Source organism: Hemitrygon akajei, chromosome 16 (genome assembly GCF_048418815.1).
Source record: "Hemitrygon akajei chromosome 16, sHemAka1.3, whole genome shotgun sequence".
In the NCBI taxonomy this organism is placed as follows: Eukaryota; Metazoa; Chordata; class Chondrichthyes; order Myliobatiformes; family Dasyatidae; genus Hemitrygon; species Hemitrygon akajei.
The window spans coordinates 39,056,328-39,066,665 of NC_133139.1; positions in this window are offsets into that span (position 1 = coordinate 39,056,328).

Sequence of the window (10,338 nt, forward strand, 5' to 3'; positions counted from 1 at the left end):
CTCTTTCAACCAGAGTGTAGTGGTTCAGGAAGATGGCTCATTATCACCTTGCAAAGGGTAATTGGGGATGGGCAACAAATGCAGGCATTGTCAACTGAAGATCCTGAACGTGAAGTTAGGAGGGTGTTGCGATCTTTCTGTTTAACTCTCTGTAGTGGTTGAATGATGAAACAAAAGATAGGTTTACGTGGCAAAGCTGTTCAATGTTTGCAATCACAGAAGGGTGCCATTATGATAACTGGTGGTCAAGGATGACAGGTGATGGATGGCATAGTGACAGGAGTAGGCATTGGTTGGCTTTTGTGGGATTTTGGGATTTTTTCTCTACATCTGTGGGGGGAAATGGATTAGTGAGACTAAGATGGATTCCACTGAGTTACTTTTTGTATTTACATCAGTTATATGAAAGAAGAGAGAGTCCAAAATCAACATACATCATGCTTTGGATTATTTTAATCTGACAATCAAATCATAGATTTACATCAGGACTGCTAAAGGGTTTCAACCCAAAATGTCCAACAATTCCTTTACTTCCAAGATGTTGCTCACCTAGCTGAGTTCCTCCAGCAGACTGTTAATACTTAGTATAAATTTTGTTACATAGTCTTACTTTTATAGTTGCCCAGCCATCCTACCCCAGGGATCAACACGATGACCCTTGATTGTACTCTGTCTCTTACAGGTCTGGTTCTTGCTGGTCAGACATGTAATAATATTCCAGTCACATCAGGGTAAGTTAAAACTGCAGAATTGCATCTTTGCTCCTGGTCTAAGGGCATGTAACAAAAGCCAACATGCTGTTCAACCTCCAAATTGCTCACCACACCCGCATATTAACTCTCCTTGACAAGGACACTTCAGTCCCTCTGGATGCCTTTCATTATGTCAAGATTTAAAAAAACTCCAGCTCTCTGATTCTTCCCATCTCTGCACTTACTGTAGTGTATTTAAAGCTGTCAATTTTCATCCATGTTGGTAAGAAGAGTTTATAAATTCTGTGATACTTCTATTTAACTATCTTCCGGGGTTTAGATGAAGACACAAAAGGTAGAATGCCTGCAAACTGAGAGATCCCTGTTGAGACACTGCTGGGCTGTGAGTGGTTTAACTCAATGTTTGCAGATCCTGGAAGGTACTATAATGATAGTAATCAGACCAGACTCTATGCAGATGTGGAAAAATGTGTGCTTAGAATATGAATGAAAGAAAGGTCAATAACTAAGTAACTAGAAATCTGAAGCTTTAACTTTTGGAAAGAGAACTTAAGCTCTGTACTGCAAAAGCTTGCAAGAGCAAAGGAACAATTCTGAATGAGATTGGAGTTAGAATTGGAAGCACGTCATCTCTGGCAGGGTTTGCAGTCCATTAGAGGGAAATCTAACATCATGAATGGCCGTGCTTCGCTCCCAGATGAGCTCAATCTCTTTTATGCATGGTTTGAAAGGGAGAATAAAACTACAGCTATGAGAATTCCTGCAGCATATGGTGACCATGTGATCTCTGTCCTAGAGGCCAATGTCAGGCGGTTTTCAAGAGGATGAACTCTCCCAAGCCGACAGTCCCTGAAGGAGTACCTGGTAAGGCTCTGAAAACCTGTGTCAACCAAATGGCAGTGTGTTCAAAGACATTATCAAGCTTTCATTGCTACAGTCGGGAGTTCCCACCTGATTGTAAAGGACAACAATCATACCGGTGTGCAAGAAGACACACCGATGAGCTGCCTAAATGACTATTGAACAGTAGCATTTCACATTGGCGGTGATAAAGTGCTTTGAGGGGTTGGTTATGGCTAGAATAAACTCCTGCCTAAGCAAAGACCTGGACCCAGACCTATTTCAATTTGCCCATCACCACAGAAGGGCTGCAGTGAATACGATCTCATTGGCCTTTCATGTGACCTTAGATCACCTGGATAATAGTAATACTTACATCAGGCTGCTGTTTGTTGACTACAACTCAGTGATTAACACAATAATTCCTACAGTTCTGATCAAAAAGCTCCAAAACATGAGCTTCTGTACCTCCTTCTGCAACTGGATCCTCTACTTTCTCACCAGAGGACACAGTCTGTGTGGATTGGAAATAACATCTCCACCTCACTGACAACTAACACTGGCGCACCACAGGAATGTGTGTTTAGCCTATTGCTCTACTCTCTCTACACCTTTGAATGTGCGGTTAGGCAGAGCTCATACACTTCTATAAGTTTACTAATGACACAGCTATTGGCAGAATTTCAGAAGGTGATGAGATGTCATAAAGGAGTGAGATAGATCCCCTAGTTGTACGGTGTTGCAGCTGCTTTTTTTCAATGTCACTAAGACCAAAGAACTAATTTTGAACTTCAGAAAGGGTAAGACAAGGGAACATACACCAGTCCTTATTTGAGGGATCAGAAGTGTAACTTGTATGGTGTGGGGAAGGGGTGCTAATGCACAGAATCAAAATAAGCTGCAGAAATTTGTAAAATTAGCTAGCTCCATCATGAGCACTAGCCTCCATAATATTCAGGATGTCTTCAAGGAGCGATGCCTCAAAAAGGGTGGCATCCATCATTAAGGACACCCATTACCCAGGATGTGTCTTATTCTCATTGCTACCATCGGGAAGGAGGTACAGGATCCTGAAGGCACACATTCAATGATTCAGGGACAGCATCTTCCCCTCTGCCATCTGACTTCTGAACCCATGAACACTACCTCACTACTTAAATCTTTATTTTTCCCTACTTAATTAATTCAAACATTTTATACACTTACTTCAATTCGCAGTCTTTTTTCTATTGTTATGTATTGCATTATACAGCTGCTGTAAAGACAACAGATTTCATGACATATGCCGGTGATATTAAACCTGATTTCGATTCTGATGTGCTTTATTCTGCAAATTTTCTCTGCATAAACAAAATACTGAATCATTGAAATCTAGTGTTATTAAAATTAAGACTAATGTTGACTATAATGTTGAAATGAAAGTAGAAATAAATAAACTGTTCAGTTAATCTTATGGCTTTCCTAATAGTCACCCCTTAATGTGGATCAATGCTGCCACTTTGAGCATTTCTCAGGCAGAACATGCAGATGTGTGAAAAAAAGAAAAAGAGCCGTTACTTTGTGAGAGATTAACACAGGCATTCAGCAGGACTTATGTGTCCTTGAACAGTAACGTGCAGGAACAGCAAGCAGTTTGGAAGGCGAGCAATGTGTTGTCTATTATTGCAAGATGATTTGACTTCAAGAGGAATTGTGTTCTTTAGTTATATGGGATCCTGTTAAGACTGTATTGGGAATATTGTACACAGATGTGCTTTTTCTGTCATCACGGACTACAACGTTGACTGTTTATTCCCCCCCCCCCGTGGATGCTTCTACATGCTGAGTTCCTCCAGCATTTTGTGTGTGTTGCTCTAGACTTCCAGCATCTGCAGAATCTCTTGATTGCTATCACATTAACCCAGTTTTTATCCCTCCAAAGACACTGTTTAATCTGCAGATCTGCTAAATTCTCCTTTTGACTGCATCTCTGACCTACCTTTCACAGCTTTACGTCTCACACTAACTTCCCTCGCTCCTGACACAATATGCAGACTGGCCGACTAGGGACAGCTCATACTGGATCTGGTACAAGGCAGTGAACCACGTCAAGTGACAGATATCTCAGTGGGTGAGCAGGTGAGCATTTTGGCAACAGTAAACATAGCTCCCAGACTTCTACCATAGCCTTGGACAGGGACAGGAGCAGAAGGTGTGGGTAATTACTTAATTGGGAGAGGTCAAATTAGGATGCTATTAGGAACTTGGGAGGGTAAACTTGGGAACAGATGTACTCAGGAAAATGCACAATGGAAATATGGAGGTTCTTTTGGGAGAACTTTGATGGGGTTCTGGATATGTTCGTCCCATTGGGGCAGCAAAAGGAAACATAGTCAACAAGAGTTATGGAATAACTAGTCAGAAGGAAAAGAGAAGCATACTTAAAGTATGAAGCAAGGATCAGATAGGGCTCAAGATGGCCAGTAAAGAGATTAAGAACGGACTTAGGAGAGCTAGAAGAGGACATGAGAAGGTTTGGTGAGTAGGATTAAGAAAAATCCCAAGGCATTCTACACATATGTGGAAGCAGGAGATGGCTACAATGAGAGTAGGACCTATCAGAGTTAAAAGAGGAAACACGTGCCTGGAGATGAAGGAGGTAGGGGAGACTTCATTTCAATATTCATTAGTGAGAGGGACCTTGATGAATGTGAGGACAGGCTGATATACTGGAAGATGTCAACGGTAAGAAAGAGGATGTGCTGGTACTTTTGAAAAACATTACGATAAGTAAGTAAGAGAAAATCTACCGATGCTGGAAATCCAAGAAACACATGCAAAATTCTGGAGGAACTCAGCAGGCCAGGGAGCATCTATGGGAAAGAGTAAACAGTCAATGTTTTTGGGCTAAGACCCTTCATCAGAACATCAGGATAAATAGGTCCCGGGGCTGGATGGTATATACCCGAGGGTTACTATGGGAAGTAAGGTAAGAGATGCTGTGTCTTTAGTGAATAACTTCACAGGAGTACAGTACAGTACAGTACCACAAATGTTATTCCTTTATGCAAGAAAGGTAATAGGGATAAACCTGGAAGTTATAGACCAGTAAGTTCTACATCAGTAGTGGACAAACTATTGGAGAGAAACTTTAGAGACAAGATTTCCGAGCACTTGGAAAAACATAGTCCGATTAAGGATGATCAGCATGGCTTTCTAAGGGGTAGGTTGTGCCTCATAAGACTGATTGAATTCTTTGAGGAAGTGACTAAACAAATTGAAAAAGGTAGAACAGTGGATGTGATGTATCTGCTTTTTAGTAAGGTGTTTGACAAGCTTCTCCATGGCATGTTCATTCAGAAAGTCAGGATCCAGGGAAACTGTGTGGGACATCTGTAACCAGAATGGCAGATCAGGGTTGAGGAGGGCTAATGACTCCTCACCACCTGGACTCTGTTCATTGCTGGAAGACTCCAAAGTTGGAGTTTCATATAGGCAGGAGGCATAAGGTCGGATGATCCTCTGGGTATGTGAATCAGTGAGACTGAAGCCTGAGGCTTAACGTTTAGGGTTCCATCATCAGTAAGTCCAGATTTCGAGGCCTAGCGTTCGGTGATGTGGGTCCTGAGTTCGACACCAAGTATCGATCAGAAGCCCTGAAGTCAAGGACTGTTGGTGAATCTCTGCCAGTCCACCGGAGAATTCGAAGCCCTAACGTTTGTGAGTCCGAATCTGCTGAAGGCTAGATTCTGGCTGCCTTAGAAAGGGTGCAGAGGAGATTTACCATGATGCTGCCTGATCAGAGAACATGTCTTCTGAGGATAGGTTGCACAAGCTGGGTCTTTTCTCTTGGGGGCAGAGGAGGATGGCAGGTAACTTAATAGAGGTGAACAAGCTTCAAAGAGGGATAGATAACCAGGGACTTCTTTTTCCTAGGAAGGAAATGGCTATTACAAGGGCAATAAATTTAAGATAATTGGAGAAAAGTATAGGAGGGATATCAGACTTAGGGTTTTTACACAAAGAGTGGCATGTGCATGGATAGTGGTAGAGGTAGATAAATTAGAAATATTTAAGAGACTTAGATAGGGACATGGATGAAAGAAAAATAGAGGGCTTGGTGGGAGGGCAGAGTAGATTGATCTCAGAGTAGGTTAAAAGGTTGGCAAACATCCTGGGCTGAAGGACATCTACTATGCCACACCGTTGTAGTTACCCTATCAACCTGACGGTTTCATAAACAGCATAAGACTTTGGCAACCTGGCTGCAATTTTCAGAGATATTCTTCGTCCTGTTCATCTCACCCTCACACTTTCTGCCACTTAAACCTAACGTATTTTTTCACAAGAAGGATTTCCAACCTGAAATGTAAATCTGTTTTTCTTTCCTGAAGTGTTTAAAAATTGTACAAATTGTTTTGTTATTGTCAGATGTACCAAGGTATAATGAAAACATCTTTTCATATATTCCATAAAGACCATTTCATCACATCAGTTCACTAAGATAGAATAAGGGAAAAACAAGAACAGAATTCAGAATAAAGTGACACTGTTACAAAGAAAATGAAGTGCAGGCAGACAATAAGGTGCAATGCCGTAACAAATTAGATTGTAAGGTCAAGTCCATCATTTTGTACAGTAGCCTTATTACAGTGGTTTAGAAGCTGTCCTCGAGCTTGTTGGTGTACGCTTACAAGCTTCTGTATTTTCTACCTGGAGGAAGTGGAGTTACACAGAGTTTAACATTTGGAGGAATAAGCAAAGACAGTCTTAGTTAGAAATTCTTACATTTGTGCTTTCCCCATGGATTTGTAGTTGGAGAGGAATAGTAGTGGTAATTGCGAATAGATTAGAATTGGGGATGGAGATCTGGGAAATATCCATAAGGGTGAAGTTAAGCAGAAAGTACTGCAAATCTCAATAGGTTGGGCAGCATCTACAGAGAGGGAAACAGAGTTAATGCTTCAACTCAGGCCATTCAAATGGTAGTTCATCAATAAGAAACAATAACTTTATTTTCCTTTCTACAGATGTTGCCTGGCCAACTGAATACTCCCAGCATCTTCTGTATAATTTTGTATTTTCAGTATCATACTCCTGGTGTAAGTAAGAGTATTGGCAACTCCTTGCCGTAGAAGTCTAAAATCTTCAGATTCCAGTATACACAGCATGATAGTTAATTTCATACATGTTCTTGTCCTTAATAAGAGAAAAGGACATTCATAAATACTTGATCTCAGTGTACTCACATTCAAAGTAAACACCATATATATTTTTTCAAGTTTGTTCCTGCAACTCATGCAGTTGTTTAATTTGGCTTGATATGACACTGCATGGCTAAATTGTGAGGTGTCTGTGGATATAGTATTGGATAATCCTGGCATTGCATTGAGTTATCAATATTATATATCCATAGGTAATCCTGGAAGTATCTGAGTGGACTGGATGCAGGCATTTATGAATATTCTTTTTTTTTGTTTAGCAGGGGAACATCCTGGGATGAAAAGCAATTGATGAGAAACAAGAACGTACATATATGGAATTAGAATCAGAATCAGAATCAGGTTTATTATCACTGGCACGTGTCGTGAAATTTGCTAACTTACCAGCAGCAATTCAATGCAATACATAATATAGACGAAGAATGAATGAATGAATGAATAAATAAAAATAATATTAAATAAACAAGTAAATCAATTCCAGTATACGTATATTGAATAGATTAAAAATCGTACAAAAACAGAAATATATATTAAAAAAATGAGGTAGAGTTCATGGGTTCAATGTCCATTTAGGAATAGGATGGCAGAGAAGAAGAAGCTGTTCCTGAATCGCTGAGTATGTGCCTTCAGGCTTCTGTACCTCCTACCGGATGGTAACAGTGAGAAAAGGGCATGTCCTTAATAATTGACACTGCCTTTCCGAGACACTGCTCCTTGAAGATGTCTTGGGTACTTTGTAGGCTAGAACTCAAGATGGAACCAACTAAATTTACAACCCTTTGCAGCTTTTTTCGGTACTGAGCAGTAGCCCCCTCATACCAGACAGTGATGCAGCCTGTCAGAATGCTCTCCATGGCACATCTATAGAAGTTTTCGAGTGTATTTGTTGACATACCAAATCTCTTCAAACTCCCAATAAAGTATAGCCGCTGTCTTGCCTTCTTTGTAACTGCATCGATATGTTGGGACCAGGTTAGGTTCTCAAAGATCTTGACACCCAGGAACTTGAAACTGCTCACTCTCTCCACTTCTGACCCCTCTATGAGGATTGGTATGTGTTTCTTCGTCTTACCCTTCCTGAAGTCCACAATCAGCTCTTTTGTTTTACTGACGTTGAGCGCAAGGTTGTTGCTGCGAGACCACTCCACTTGTTTGCATATCTCACTCCTGTACGCCCTCTTGTCTCCATCTGAGATTGTCATTTACAGTAGGAAACAAAGAATAGTTAAATGGATTTATTTTGTGCAGGAGCATACTAGTGGATTAAGTGGAGGAAACCAACAGTACATTCCTCAGTGGTTAAATAGTTTTTTTATTGAGGAGACCTATTTGGTAATTCTGGAACAACTTTCAAAGTGTCCTGAAACACTTTGTTCCAATTGACTTTCAGGACTTGGTCAAAATCAAAAATAAGAAGAACATAGATGCAAAAATCTGAGATGAAAACAGAAATCTAATACTGTACAAACTCATTAGGGAAGGCAGCAAGTGAGGAAAGGAGAACTATTCAAATGCTGCCTGATCTGCTGAGATTTTCTAGCATTGTCTGCTTTATCTCATGATTATTCTGCATCATGACTATTTGTCAATTGCTAGTTTTCACAAGTAGGAATGGATGGATTTTTTAAAAACATGGTCGCCCTACTGTTAATGATGGCGCTTGCTGGTAAACTCCAATATTAAAACCTATCAAGAGTGAAAATACTGCTGCTGATTTCCATGACTAATGGTGTTGGAAACCATTGTTTTTAAAATATTTTTTATAAGACGAATTATTGTAAGACTAAAGTTGTAGTTTAATAATTTGTACTTTTACTAAAGTTGTATTTTAATCATTTGGACCTTTAACTTAAAAATACTAAAAATTCATGTGTTTTTCACAGTAGGTGGTGGTTCGTCGCCACATACTGGCGGAAAGTGGTATAGCAGCTAAACTAACAGTTTATCACCTTTCTCATTTTTCATTGGCTAAATATCAGCACATTATCCACACGAAATAATTGTGCAACCAGTGATTGTTTTAGTCTAGATAAAGAGTTTCTCGTATCTTGATTAGAAAGGTGATGGATTTTTCAGAGATGCCATCTTTTATCTTTGTCTCCTTTGGTGTTTTGTTTCACAGCTTTTTAATGAATTTGCTTTGTATTTGCATGTTTATTTGTACTTTACAATAAATGATGGTTAAGAATTAAGACTGCTTGCCATTCATGACTCCTGGAAGAACTGTAAGGATCAGAAAATAACAGTCCAGCAATGGTCTGTAACTTGAGAAATAATGTTGCTCCTTGACGATATTACTTTTGTCCTCCTTTGCATTGAAAATGACTGAAATTAGTCGTGTGATTTGCTGCAGTGTGCTCAAAGTTAGTGCCGGCCACAGTGGTCTGGTACATTCTGACTAGCAGAGTTGTCCATTGAGATTCTGCTATATTGAGGATGCTGTTATGCCAGCAGATCAAGATGAACGGTGAATCTTTTATAATTATACTCACGTCTTGAGCCATATATATGGTGAAGGGAGTTCAAAAGATGAAGAGCTAATTAATTTCAATCAAGATTTTTTATTGAAATTAGAGACATGCAAATAAATGAATAAATTTTATTGTAAATCAAAGTAATCAATTATTATTTTGAACTAGTTGAACTGTTCAAACTGGGAATTATAAACATAGTTTCATCGGACAGGAAAGAAATTTGGCCCACCATAGCCATTTGAACACACAAAAAAAGTAAGCAATTTTATCCCAGATAAAAGCTTCCAGTCCAAAGATACATGGGTCAAATCTCTCATCAAAGTGATTTGAAATGCATGGAAAGTTTCTGTCTTTACCATCTGTTCCGGCAGAATTCCAGATCCTTGTCACGCTTTTGGTGAAAATTCTTTTCATGATCCCTCTTCTAACTCTGTCACCTTTTATCTTAATTATATCTCCTCTGGGTATGGCTTCTCTGCTGAGGGAAATTGTGATTTCCTATTCTCCATCTCACCCTTCAAATTTTTATCTTCATAAAATATCCCATCAGTCTCTTGTTCACAATGTAATATCCATTAAAGATCTTGCTTCAGAAATAGTGAAAATTCCTTCTGTTCTGGCAAATATTATCAAAATTGACATGTGATAACCTTTACAAGGAGTGCATAGTGTTCTGATAATCTTATAGTCAAAAATAGAACAATAATGTTTGTTTATGGTGCATAAAATTCTTGTATTAACTGCCTGCTCTTATACTTGATCAGTATCTCTGGAGGTGAAAGAAAATAAATTGGTGAAATTATCATTTGAGACCCTGAATCACCTCAATGGTCAAAGGTCAAAGGTTCATTTATTGTCAAAGTATGCATGTGCATACAACTCTGATATTTGTCTTCTCCAGATAGCCATGGAATACAGAAAAACCATGGGTGCTGATGAAAGAAAACCCATCAACTCCACCCGGGCACAAAAAAAGAGAAAAGAAACAAAACTAGCAGATCTCAAAATCCTCCACCCCTTCCTCTATAGAAAACAGCGACAATAACAATCCTCGACTTCCTCACTCGCAGAAAAGAACAGCGAGAGTAGTATCAAAACCCCCATTCCTCC